The following is an 11,973-nucleotide window of genomic DNA, read 5'->3' as shown; positions in this document are numbered from 1 at the left end:
TTTCCTGCCACCAAGAGAAGTCCCATCAGGAACGGGCCAAGGCAGATTTCTATAAAAACCTGTGGGTGCAAATCCTACCTGTGGGTTAGAGTCCTACGTATGATGTACAAAGTGTACGCATGCATAGAAGTCCCACCTGTGGATCAGAATCCCACAGAGACGTACAAATGGTTGTTTCCCAGGATTAATCACCCCAGTGGGCAGTGGACAGGGTGCTGCCTCCTTCACTGGCCCTTTCTGAAAGTGCGCAGACTGGTGCCTACATAGACACCTGCTGGGGGCAGGTTGAAACGGCAATCTCTCTCTTTCTGTCTTTTCTATCCCTCCTCCCTTTACCTCTCCCTTGATTCTTACACCTACACTCGTGTTCCTTTCATCCTGGGGACTCCTTGTGTCACGAACTCTGGGGGGGAAATTCTGTGACCCCCTTGGTTGTTACGCTAGGCCTCAGCTCCGTCTGGCCCCCGGGATCTCCAGTTGTTAGCCCCAAATTTATATGTAAACATGAAAAACACCCAGGGAATCCTCAAAGACTATCCTCGGGGTTGCATTCTTAAAAACTGGGGACAATTTAAATTAGGCGGTTTAAAAAGGAATAAGCTGCTTTTCTCTTTCAACACAGCCTGGCCCCAATATGCCTTGGGCGACCAGGCGAAGTGGCCACAGAATGAATCCCTTAACTTTAACACCATTTTACAACTGGACCTGTTTTGTAAACAGTCCCCAAAATGGGAGAAGTCCCATAAGCACAGGCCATTATAAAACTCTGTCAGAACTCTGCTCTGAGGGATTCCTGTCGTATGTGTTTAGCCTCTATTTCTGTGTCTCTCCCAGAAGGCTTGGAGCCAGACCCCTCTTTCAACCACCACTAGCCGTCAGCACACCGAGCCAACTTTTCGGTCTCCCATTTCTTCCCCTTCCCTGTCTTCAGGCCTGGACCCCCACCTTACCCCGTCAAATCAGAAACCCCAAAATCAGAACCCAGGTACTTTCCCCAGTGGGGCTCCAATCAGGCTCAAAGGTAGCCCCCACTTTTGCCCCACCAGGCTTTTACAACATCTGGGAAGTAACTGATGAGAATGGAGAATTGCTAGAGTGCAGCATGTCCCCTTCTCACTGCCGGACCTAGAAATCTGTAAGGAGGGATTTGGCAGGTTCTCAGAGAACCCTGAAAAGCTCAGGGACAAATTTATCAGGCTGGGATTAACATTCTTCCTGACCTGGTAGGATATCATAGTTATTCTGGCCCACTGCTGTACCCTGAATGACATGGAGCGTATACTGAAAAAGGACAAAAAACACACAGATGGCCTACTGGCCACCAATCTACACCACCAAATTTATCAAGTGAGTGGTAACACAATCCAAGATCATGAGCCACACTGGGACTATGAGGATCATGTAGGCCCGGCTAAGATGAAACATGTTACTTGTGTATCAGAAGGAATGAAAAGGTATACGGTGAAACCTGTAAATCATGAAGTCCAAGAAGTTACACAAAAACAAGATAAAAACCCAGCACTCTTCCTGAGCTGCAAGGCAGAGTCATTCAGGAAGTAAACCAATGCAGACCCTGAGTTTGCAGAAGGGAAATCACTATTTACCATGCATTTTATCACCCACTCTGCTCCTGATAGCAGGAGAAAACTGCAAAAGCTTGAGGCTGGGTCCCAAACAAAAGACAAAAAATAGCCAAAGCAATCCTGAGAAAGAAAAACGGGAGCTGTAGGAATCAGACTCCCTAACTTCAGATTATGCTACAAAGCTACAGTAATCAAAACAGGATGGTACGGCACAAAAACAAAAATATAGATCAATGGAACAGTATAGAAATCCCAGAAATAAACCCACCCTAAAACGGTTACTTAAACTACGACAAGGAGGCAAGCATATAAAATGGAAAAAGACAGTCTCTTCAATGCCTGGTGGTAGAAAGCTACATGTAAAAGAATGAAATTACAACATTCTCTAACACCATACATAAAAATAAAATCAAAATGAATTAAAGACCTAAGTGTAAGGTCAAATACTCTAAAACACTCAGAGGAAAACATAAACACAACACTGTTTGACATAAATAGCAAAAATATTTTTTGGATCCATGTCTTAAAAAATGAAAGTAAACACACACAAAAATGGGACATAATTAAACTTCAATGGTTCAGCACAGAAGACACCATAAACAAAAAAAGAAAACCGTCAAAATGCTGGAAAGTATCAACATGTCCAAATGAAGCAACCCACAAGGGATTCACCTCCAAAATACAGAAACAGCTCAGGAAGCTCTATATAAAAACAACAACAAAACAAAAAATAAGCTGAAGAAGTAACTAGACAATTCTCCAAAGAAAATATACAGATGGCAAAAAAACACATGAAGATATGCTCAACATCACCAATTATTAGAGAAATACAAATCAAAATTACAACGAGGTAAGAACTCAACCAGAAAGAACAGCCATCAGCAAGAAGTCTCAAAACACTAAATGCTGGACAGGGCGTGGAGAAAACGCAACCCTCCTGCACTGCTGGAGGGAATATAAATTGGTACAACAAGCGGGGAGAACAGTGCGGAGGTTCCTGCAAGAAGGAAAAAGACAGCTACTATCTGATCCCCCAATCCCACTTCTGGGCAAACACCCAGAGAAAACCATAGCTCGAAAACCTACACGCACCCCAACATGCATGACAGCACTATATACAACAACCGAGACACCGAAGCAAGCAAAATGTCCCCCGACAGATGACTGGATACAGAAGATGTGGTACATATCTACGATGGAATACTACTCAGCCATACAAAAGACGGAAATACTGCCATTTGCAGCAACACGGAAGGACCTCGAGATGATCTAACTAAGGGAAGTAAATCAGATGGAGGTCGATAAATATCATGGGATATGACTTACATGTGGAATCTAAAAACTGATACAAATCAACTGATTCACAAAACAGCGACAGACTCAGAGACTTAGAAAACAAACTTATGCTTACCAAAGGGGAAAGATGGGGGAGAGGGATACATTAGGAGGTTGGCATTAACATGTATACATGAACATATATACAATACATACTCCACAAGGACCTACTCTACAACACAGGGGACTCTGTTCAACACTTTGTCACAACCTACATAAGAAAAGGATCCTAAAAAAATAGACATATGCATATGTACGACTAAATCACAACGCTTTACACCTGCAAGAGACACAACATGGTCCATCAAGTTGCTTGAAAATGAAAGAAAAATGCAGTTAAAGAAAAAGAAAGAAAGAAAATAAAAGACGTGTACTCGATTTTTTGCAGCCTCGGGGACCTAGGCTGGTGTCACATCCCTGGAGCCTCAGCAGGCTGTGTCTCAAGGCTGGTTGTCGTGGGGCTGAGGGGACTGGGGAGGATGTGCCAGCAAATGAGTCCCCCTGGGACCTGCAGTGTCTGGTCCACTCGAAATGGGACCACAATCTCCAGATCCAGGCAGGCCCTCCTATAGCTCAACCAAGCCTAGTGCACCCAAAGGAGGGTGGATCCTCTGGGCTGCAAGAGCTTTGAAACGTCACCTGATCTCCACATCTCCTGGTGCTGGGGTTCCCACCTCCAGCCTCCTGCCTTCGTGTCGTACCAACTACAGTACCCTCGGCACCCTCCCTCAGTGTAGCACTTTGGCAAGGGTTGCGACTTGTGTGCGGGTGAAGGGTAACAGGCAGAAAGGAAGGAGACACAAGCCCTTGGGTGTTGGTTCTGGCACGTGCCCCTCCAAGTTACAACCCGGGAACACCACTTTCTTTCGCTAAGGCTCTGGTTGCCAGAGGGACCAGAGATGGGCACGAAGAAGCCTGCCGCCTTGTGGACGATTCCCGGAACAACAACTTGGAAACCGGTGCTTCTGGGCACTACGATTCACAAGGCCTGCAGGGCTTTAAAAAAATAACACCTGCGCTCAAGAAATGTCCTAGGATACGTAATTGACAAGAAATCAAAACAGGCCGGATTTGTCAGAAGACAATTTCAAGAGGTACATTCCACTCACACTGTGGGAAAAGAAGAAGAAAAAAAAAACCATGAAAAGATGCTGAAGATCACCAATTACTTGAGAACTGCAAATCAAAAGAGCCACGAGGTATCATCTGACACCAGTCAGAATGGCCATCATGAGAATGTCTCCAAACAATAAATTCCAGAGAGGGCATGGAGAAATCAAACCCTCCTCCACTGCTGGGGGGAATGTAACTGGTACAGCCACTGGGGAGTACACTTGGGAGGTTCCTTCAAAAACGAAACAGAACTACCATCTGATCCCCAATCACACTTCTGGGCAAACACCCAGAGAAAACCATAGTTCAAAAACCTACACACACCCCTACGTGCATGACAGCACTATATACGACAACTGAGACACCAAAGCAAGCAAAATGTCCACCGACAGATGACTGGATACAGAAGATGTGGTACATATCTACGATGGAATACTACTCAGCCATACAAAAGAAGGAAATACTGCCATTTGCAGCAACATGGAAGGACCTCGAGACGATCTAACTAAGTGAAGTAAAGTCGGAAGGAGGTTGACAAATATCATGGGATATGACTTATATGTAGAATCTCAAAATTGATACAAATGAACTGATTCACAAAACAGTGACAGACTCGCAGAGATCAACAAATATCATAGGATATCACTTAGGTGTGGATTAAGAAAAAAAGCACGATACAAATGAACTTATTTGGAGAACACAAACAGAAGCACAGACGTGAAAGCCAACTTGTGGGATTTCCCTGGTGATCCAGTAGTTAAGAATCCGCCTTCCAATGCAGGGGACGTTGTTTTCATCCCTGGACGGGGATCTAAGATCCCACATCCGAGGGGCCACTAAGCCCCCGAGCCGCAACTAAGACCCAACGCAGCCATAAAATAAATAATTATTTAATTAAAAAAAAAGAAAAGAAAGCCGACTTATGCTTGCTGGGGATGGGTCAGGAAGAAACATGCTGGTGAGGGATAAATTAGGAGTTTGGGATTTAAGTATACACACTACTTTTTATCAAAAAGATGATCTATGCGTTTGATTTCTACCCAGAGTTGAAATGTTGAGAGATGATTTTAAAAAAATAATAAAGTGCCTTCCAGTGTTAAAAAAACATAATCTACAGAGACCTACTAATATATAGCACAAGGAACTCTACTCAATATTCTGTAATTAGTCACTTATATGGCAAAAGAATCTGAAAAAGAATGGATACTTATATATATATATAACTGAATCACTTAGCTGTACAACTGAAACTAACACAACATTATAAATCAACTATACTCCAGTACAAAATTTTTTTAAATTAAGGAAAAAAAAAGGAATAAGCTGATTTTTTTCTTGCAACACAGCCTGGCCCCAAAATGCTTTGGATGACCATCAGAAGTGGTCAGAGAATGAATCCCTTATCTTTAACACCATTTTACTACTGGACTTGTTTTGTAAACGGTCCCCTAAACGGGGAGAAGTCCCATATGTACAGGCCTTTATAAAACTTTATCAAGATTAAGGTCTGAGGGATTCTTGTCATGTGTGTTTAGTCTCTATTTCCAGGTTTCCCCCAAAAGGTGTGAAGCCAGACCTTCTCACAGATCCCCTCTTTCAACCGCCAAGTGGCCGTCAGCACACCGAGCCTCATTGTCAGGTCCCCATTTCTTCCCCTTCACCATGTCCTTCAGCCCCCAGCCCCACACCTTACGCTGTCAAATCAGAACCCTCAAAATCAGTACCCCCAGTGCTTTCCCCAACGGGGCTCTGATCAGATTCAAAGTTGCCCGCTCTTTTGCCCCACCAGGCTTTTACCTGCTCCAGGAAAACACAGGAATTACTAGAGTGCGTGATCCCTTCTCACTGGGGGACCTAGAAGTCTGTAAGGAGCGATTTGGCAGGTTCTCAGAGAACCCTGAAAAGCCTAGGGACTGGGGCTTCCCTGGTGGCGCAGTGGTTGAGAATCTGCCTGCCAATGCAGGGGACACGGGTTTGAGCCCTGGTCTGGGAAGATCCCACAATGCCGTGGAGCAACTAGGCCCGTGAGCCACAACTACTGAGCCTGCGCGTCTGAAGCCTGTGCTCCGCAACAAGAGAGGCCACGATAGTGAAAGGCCCGCGCACCGCAATGAAGAGTGGCCCCCACTTGCCACAACTAGAGAAAGCCCTCGCACAGAAACGAAGACCCAACACAGTCAAAAATTAATTAATTAATTAATTAATTAAAAAAAAAAAAAAGCTTAGGGACAAATTTATCAGGCTGGGATTAACATTCTCCCTGACCTGGCAGGACATCATAGTTATTCTGGCCCACTGTTGCCCCCGGATGAAAAGGAGCATATACTGAAAAAGGCCAAAAAACACACAGATGGCCTACTGGCCACCAATCTACACCACCAAAGTTATCAAGTGAGTGGTAACACAATCCCAGATCATACCCACACTGGGACTATGAGGATCATGTAGGCCCGGCTATGATGAAACATTATATTACTTGTTTATCAGAAGGAATGAAAAGGTATATAGTGAAACCTGTAAATTATAAAGTCCAAGAAGCTACAGAGATCCATCGACAGAGGAATGCATAAAGAAGGTGTGGTACATGGGAATTTCCTGGCTGTCCAGCGGTTAGGACTCCACGCTCTCACTACCAAGGGCACAGGTTCAATCCCTGGTCAGGAACTAAGATCTCACAAGCCTAGTGGGCAAAAAAAAAAAAAAAAAGATTGGTGCATATATACAATGGAATATTATTCAGGCATAAAAAAGAATGAAATAATGCCATTTGCACCAACATGGATGACCTAGAGATTATCATTCTAAGTGAAATAAGTCAGACAGAGAAAGACAAACATCATATGACATCACTCATATGTGGAATCTAATTTTTAAAAATGATACAAAGAAACTTATTTGCAAAACAGAAACAGACTCACAGTCTGAATGCAGACTTGTGATTCCCTGCGGTGGGGGGTAAACGTGGAGGGGAGGGATAAATTAGGAGTTGGGATTAACATACACATACTACTGGGACTTCCCTGGCAGCCCAGTGGTCAAGACTCCACGCTCCCATTGCAGGGGGCACGGGTTCCATCCCTGGCTGGGGAACTAAGATACCCACGGTGTGAAAAAAAAAAAACCAGAAAAACCATGAACATTCTACTATATATAAAATAGTTATCAACAAGGACCTACTACTGTATAGCACAGGGAACTCTACTCAATATTCGATAATAACCTATATGACAAAAGAATCTGAAATAGAATGAATATATGTTTATGTATTACCGAATCACTTCTCTGTACACCTGAAACTAACACAACATTGTGATTAAAAAAAAAAAAAAAAAGTTACACAGAAAAAAGATAAAAGCAGTCTCCGTGAGCTGGGTTTCAGAGGCATTCAGGAAGTACATCAATACAGACCCTGAGTCTGTAGAAGGGACATCACTACTGGCCATGCATTTGATCACCCAGTCCGCTCCTGATGGCAAGAGAAAATTCCAAAAGCTTGAGGCTGGGTCCCAAACCCCGTTGTCAGCCTTGGTAGAGGAGGCCTTCAAGGTCTATAATAACCAAGACTTAATAGAGGAGGCCAATCAGGATGGGAAGCTAATCAAGAAAACGCAGCTTTTGGCTACTCTGATTTACCTGCCACCTTGAGGGGACCCTAGACGGCTGAGAAGACCAGACAAACAGCCGAGAAGCCACCTGGACTAAAACCAGTGTGCCTTCTGTCTGAAGGAGGAGCGCTGGAAGGGGGGATGTCCTAGCGCCCTCCTGTGGGACACCAAAAAAACACCCCCGACCCACCCCAGTTCCTTGCAAATCTCTCGCATAAGAGATTCCCACATACCCACTGACCCAAGTGCCTGCCTGGCTCCAGATCTCATTAGATCCATTCTCATTACTCCAGCGGAGCCTTGGGTCACCCCCGACGTGGCCAGTAGGAAAAACTGAATTTCCTGTAGACACTGGAGCCACCTACTCTGTTCTGACTTGGCTGGCTGGTCCCCTCTCCAACCCTGACTGTAATGCAATGGGAGTTGATGGACAGCCAAAGGTAAGGCGATTTACATCTCCCTTTGCCTACGGAATCAGGTCCATTATTATTACTCAATCCTTTTTGTATATGCCAGAATGCCCTGTCCTCCTCCTCAGAAGAGGAGGAGCTAGTATATTCTTAGAACAGGGTGAAGTCAAAGAAGGTAAAGAATTCAAACAGAAAATGCATCTATTAGTAGCTCCAGATGACCCATCTGCTACTCATCAAAATATTCCTCAAAACATTCCCCCCAAAATTAAGACAACAGGTAAATCCTGTAGTGTGGGATGCCTCGGTGTTAGGAAAGACAAAACATGTTCCCCTGATAAAAATAAGATTAAGGCCTGGGGAAAAATACCCCTGGAAGAGACAATATTCTTTAAAGTCTAAAGCCCTGAGGGGGATCCAACCACTGCTCACCAAATTCCTAAAACATGGACTCATTAGGCCCTACCAATCCCCTTGCAACACCCCAGTTCTCCCTGTTCAGAAGCCTAATGGGGAATATTGGTTTATATAAGACTTACGAGCAGTAAACGAGGCAATCATCCCTATTCACCCAGTGGTGCCAAACCCATTCACCCTCCTCACTCAAGTGCCAGGGAGCACTCGATATTTCTGTTTTGGACCTCAAAGATGCATTTTTCTACATTCGCCTACATCCAGACTCTCAATACCATTTTTGCCTTTAAATGGAGGGACCCTGACACCCTGGAGGCTACCCAATATACTTGGACAGTGCTTCCACAGGGTTTTGGGGATAGCACCTCTCTTTTTGGAAATGGGTTGGCATGGGAACTGAGAACTAAGCCTTGAAAAGGGAACTCTGCCACAATATATTGATGATTTATTAATAAGTAGTGAGACAAAACAAGATTCAGATCAAAATACTGTTAAGGTCCCAAATCTTCTGGTAAAAAGGGGATATAAAGTCTCCCAACCTAGGCTCACATCTCACAGAAACAGGTTCAGTGTTTAGGATTTGTTTTAACCCCAGAGGCACGAGCCCTGGGCATAGATTGAAGAATAGCAATTAGTGGGGCTTCCCTGGTGGCGCAGTGGTTGAGAATCTGCCTGCCAATGCAGGGGACACGGGTTCAAGCCCTGGTCTGGGAAGATTCCACATGTCGTGGAGCAACTGGGCCCGTGAGCCACAATTACTGAGCCTGCGCGTCTGGAGCCTGTGCTCCACAACAAGAGAGGCCGCGATAGTGAGAGGCCTGTGCACCGCGATGAAGAGTGGTCCCCGCTCGCCACAACTAGAGAAAGCCCTCGCACAGAAACGAAGACCCAACACAGCCATAAATAAATAAAAATAAATAAATTAATTAATTAATTAAAAAATAGTAATTAGTGCATTACCATCTCCAACCACATAGAGGCAACTCCAAGGCTTTCTCAGGATGGCTGGGTTCTGTCATATCTGAATTCCAAATTATGGCGTTATAGCCAAACCCCTATATAAGGCTCTAGATAATTGTTTTTGTGTTCTGTGTGTGTGTGTGTGTGTGTGTGTGTGTGTGTGTGTGTGTGTTGGCCTCACCGCAGGGCATGTGGGATCTTAGTTCCCTAACCAGGGATAGAACCCGTACCCCCTGCAGTGGAAGCACAGAGTCTTAACCACTGGACCACCAGGGAAGTCCTTATAAGGCTCTAAAGGGAAAAGAAAGGGAACTCCTTCACCAGAATAGGGACCACCAATGGGACTTTGAGACTCTAAAGGCTGAGTTAAACAGAACACTAGCACTGGGACTTCCAAATTTGGACAAGCCCTTTACCCAATATGCTCATGAGAAGTCAGGGATAGCGCTAGGAGTCCTGACCCAAAAGCTGGGATCAGATGTGGGACCAGACCAGAGACCAGTGGCTTACTTTTCAAAACAACTGGACTCAATAACCCTGGGATGGCCCAGCTACCTGGATGTGCCTCTACTCTCACTCCATTTAAGGGACCAGCTCGGAGCCACCCTCCCCCAAACCCTTGTTTCCCCAGCAAGCAAGCAAGGGCACCTGTTGGCTTGTTGGGCACCTGTTTCTTATTTTCACGGGCAATACCAGCCACAGGCCTCTTAGTTAATGAGGCTTCCAAGCTCAACCTGGGACAACACTTAGATGTATTAACCCCTCATCAAGTACAATCTGTACTGGACGTCAAAGGACATCATTGGTTGACTGGAGGAAGACTGACAAGATATCAGGCTCTCCTCATGGACACCCTTGACATAAAGGTGTGCCAAACCCTGAACCTGGCAACTCTCCTTCCAGTTGTCGAGAGTAGAGACTTACTGCATCACTGTATAGAGATCATAGAACAAACTTACTCCAGCTGGTCTGATCTTCTAGATGAATCTCTTGACAGCCCTGAGGTCAAATGGTTTACTGACGGGAGCAGTGTTATAGAGGTGGGAACTCGGAAGGCAGGGTATGCCATAGTTGGTCTAGATGAAGTCAGAGAAACCAAGGCCCTGCCACCACAGACATCGGCCCAGAATGCTGAGCTAACTGCATTAACAAGAGCTTTGCAGGAGTTCTCTGGTGGCCTAGTGGTTAGGATTCCAGGCTTTCACTGCTGTGGCCCGGGTTCAATATCTGGTCGGGGAACTGAGATCCCACACAGCCAAAAATAAAAATAAAAATAAAAATAAAAGAGAGAGAGAGATTCTTATAACATCATATGATCCAAATTACCAACAACGGTTTGCTGTCCCCCCTTAGTTGAACAGGTAGTAGCAACAGCTATGTCCTTCAAGGACTATCAAATCTTAACCCCTGTGAGACAGACATTCAGGTCTGCACCCCTGAAGGGTTTGTTTTCCTCTGTGGACATCCAAACCATCATATGTTAGAAAATTATGGCCAGACCCTGTCCTTTTCCAACCAAGCTCTGGCCTATAAGTGCACTGATAATGTCCACTTCATAGGAGAGTGCCCTCTAGGGACTACAGGGCTAAGAGGGATTGTGATCTATAACAGGACCACTCTAGCTCACCACCAAACCCGGAGAGCACTAGGAATGATCTTAGCAGGGGCAGCGCTGCCCACAGGACTGGCAGCTCCATGGGGAGGCTTCCCTTATCATGAAGCAACACTGAGAAATCTCACCAGACAGCCTAGTTATGTGATAACACAGACAGGGCAAGCCTTAACAGGACTTAAGACCTCCCGTTACTTTGGTTAATGTAGCTCTTGATAATCATCTAGCTCTTGATTACCTTCTGACAGAACAAGGCACAATCTGTGGGATAACTATTACTTCCTGCTGCACCTAAATCAGTGTCACAGGACAGACGGAAGTTAATATTAAAGAAATATACACCCAAGCAGAATGGCTTCACAATTTTGGCAGGGGTGATATCGCCTCCGTTGTCTGGTCAGCAGTTAGGGAAGCCCTCCCAAAGTTAACCTGATTCCTTCCCTTTCTAGGCTCTCTTGTGGCTATTATTGTTCTTCTCCTTTTTGGCCCTTGTCTGTTTAAGCTTTTGGTTGTTTGTGTTTTCTAGGCTCCAACAGTTTCAAAGAAGGCTCATAATGGCTCAAGGATTTCAACCCATTCCAGACAAGGGTGACCCAGGTCCCTAAAACAGTCAGCAAGGGACTTCTATACCTCTAGGGTACGTAGGATCTGCAGCCCGTCCAGCAGGAAGACATTTCAGAAGAAGAGAACTTCAGTCCCTTAATCCTTAAAAATAAAGGGTGTAGGGCTTCCCTGGTGGCGCAGTGGTTGAGAGTCTGCCTGCTAATGCAGGGGACACGGGTTCGAGCCCTGGTCTGGGAAGATCCCACGTGCCGCGGAGCAACTAGGCCCGTGAGCCACAACTGCTGAGCCTGCACGTCTGGAGCCTGTGCTCCGCAGCGGGAGAGGCCGCGATAGTGAGGGGTCCGCGCACCGCGATGAGGAGTGGCCCCCGCTTGTCG

The sequence above is a fragment of the Eubalaena glacialis genome, chromosome 7 (genome assembly GCF_028564815.1).
Source record: "Eubalaena glacialis isolate mEubGla1 chromosome 7, mEubGla1.1.hap2.+ XY, whole genome shotgun sequence".
In the NCBI taxonomy this organism is placed as follows: Eukaryota; Metazoa; Chordata; class Mammalia; order Artiodactyla; family Balaenidae; genus Eubalaena; species Eubalaena glacialis.
This window is presented reverse-complemented; position numbering follows the sequence as displayed.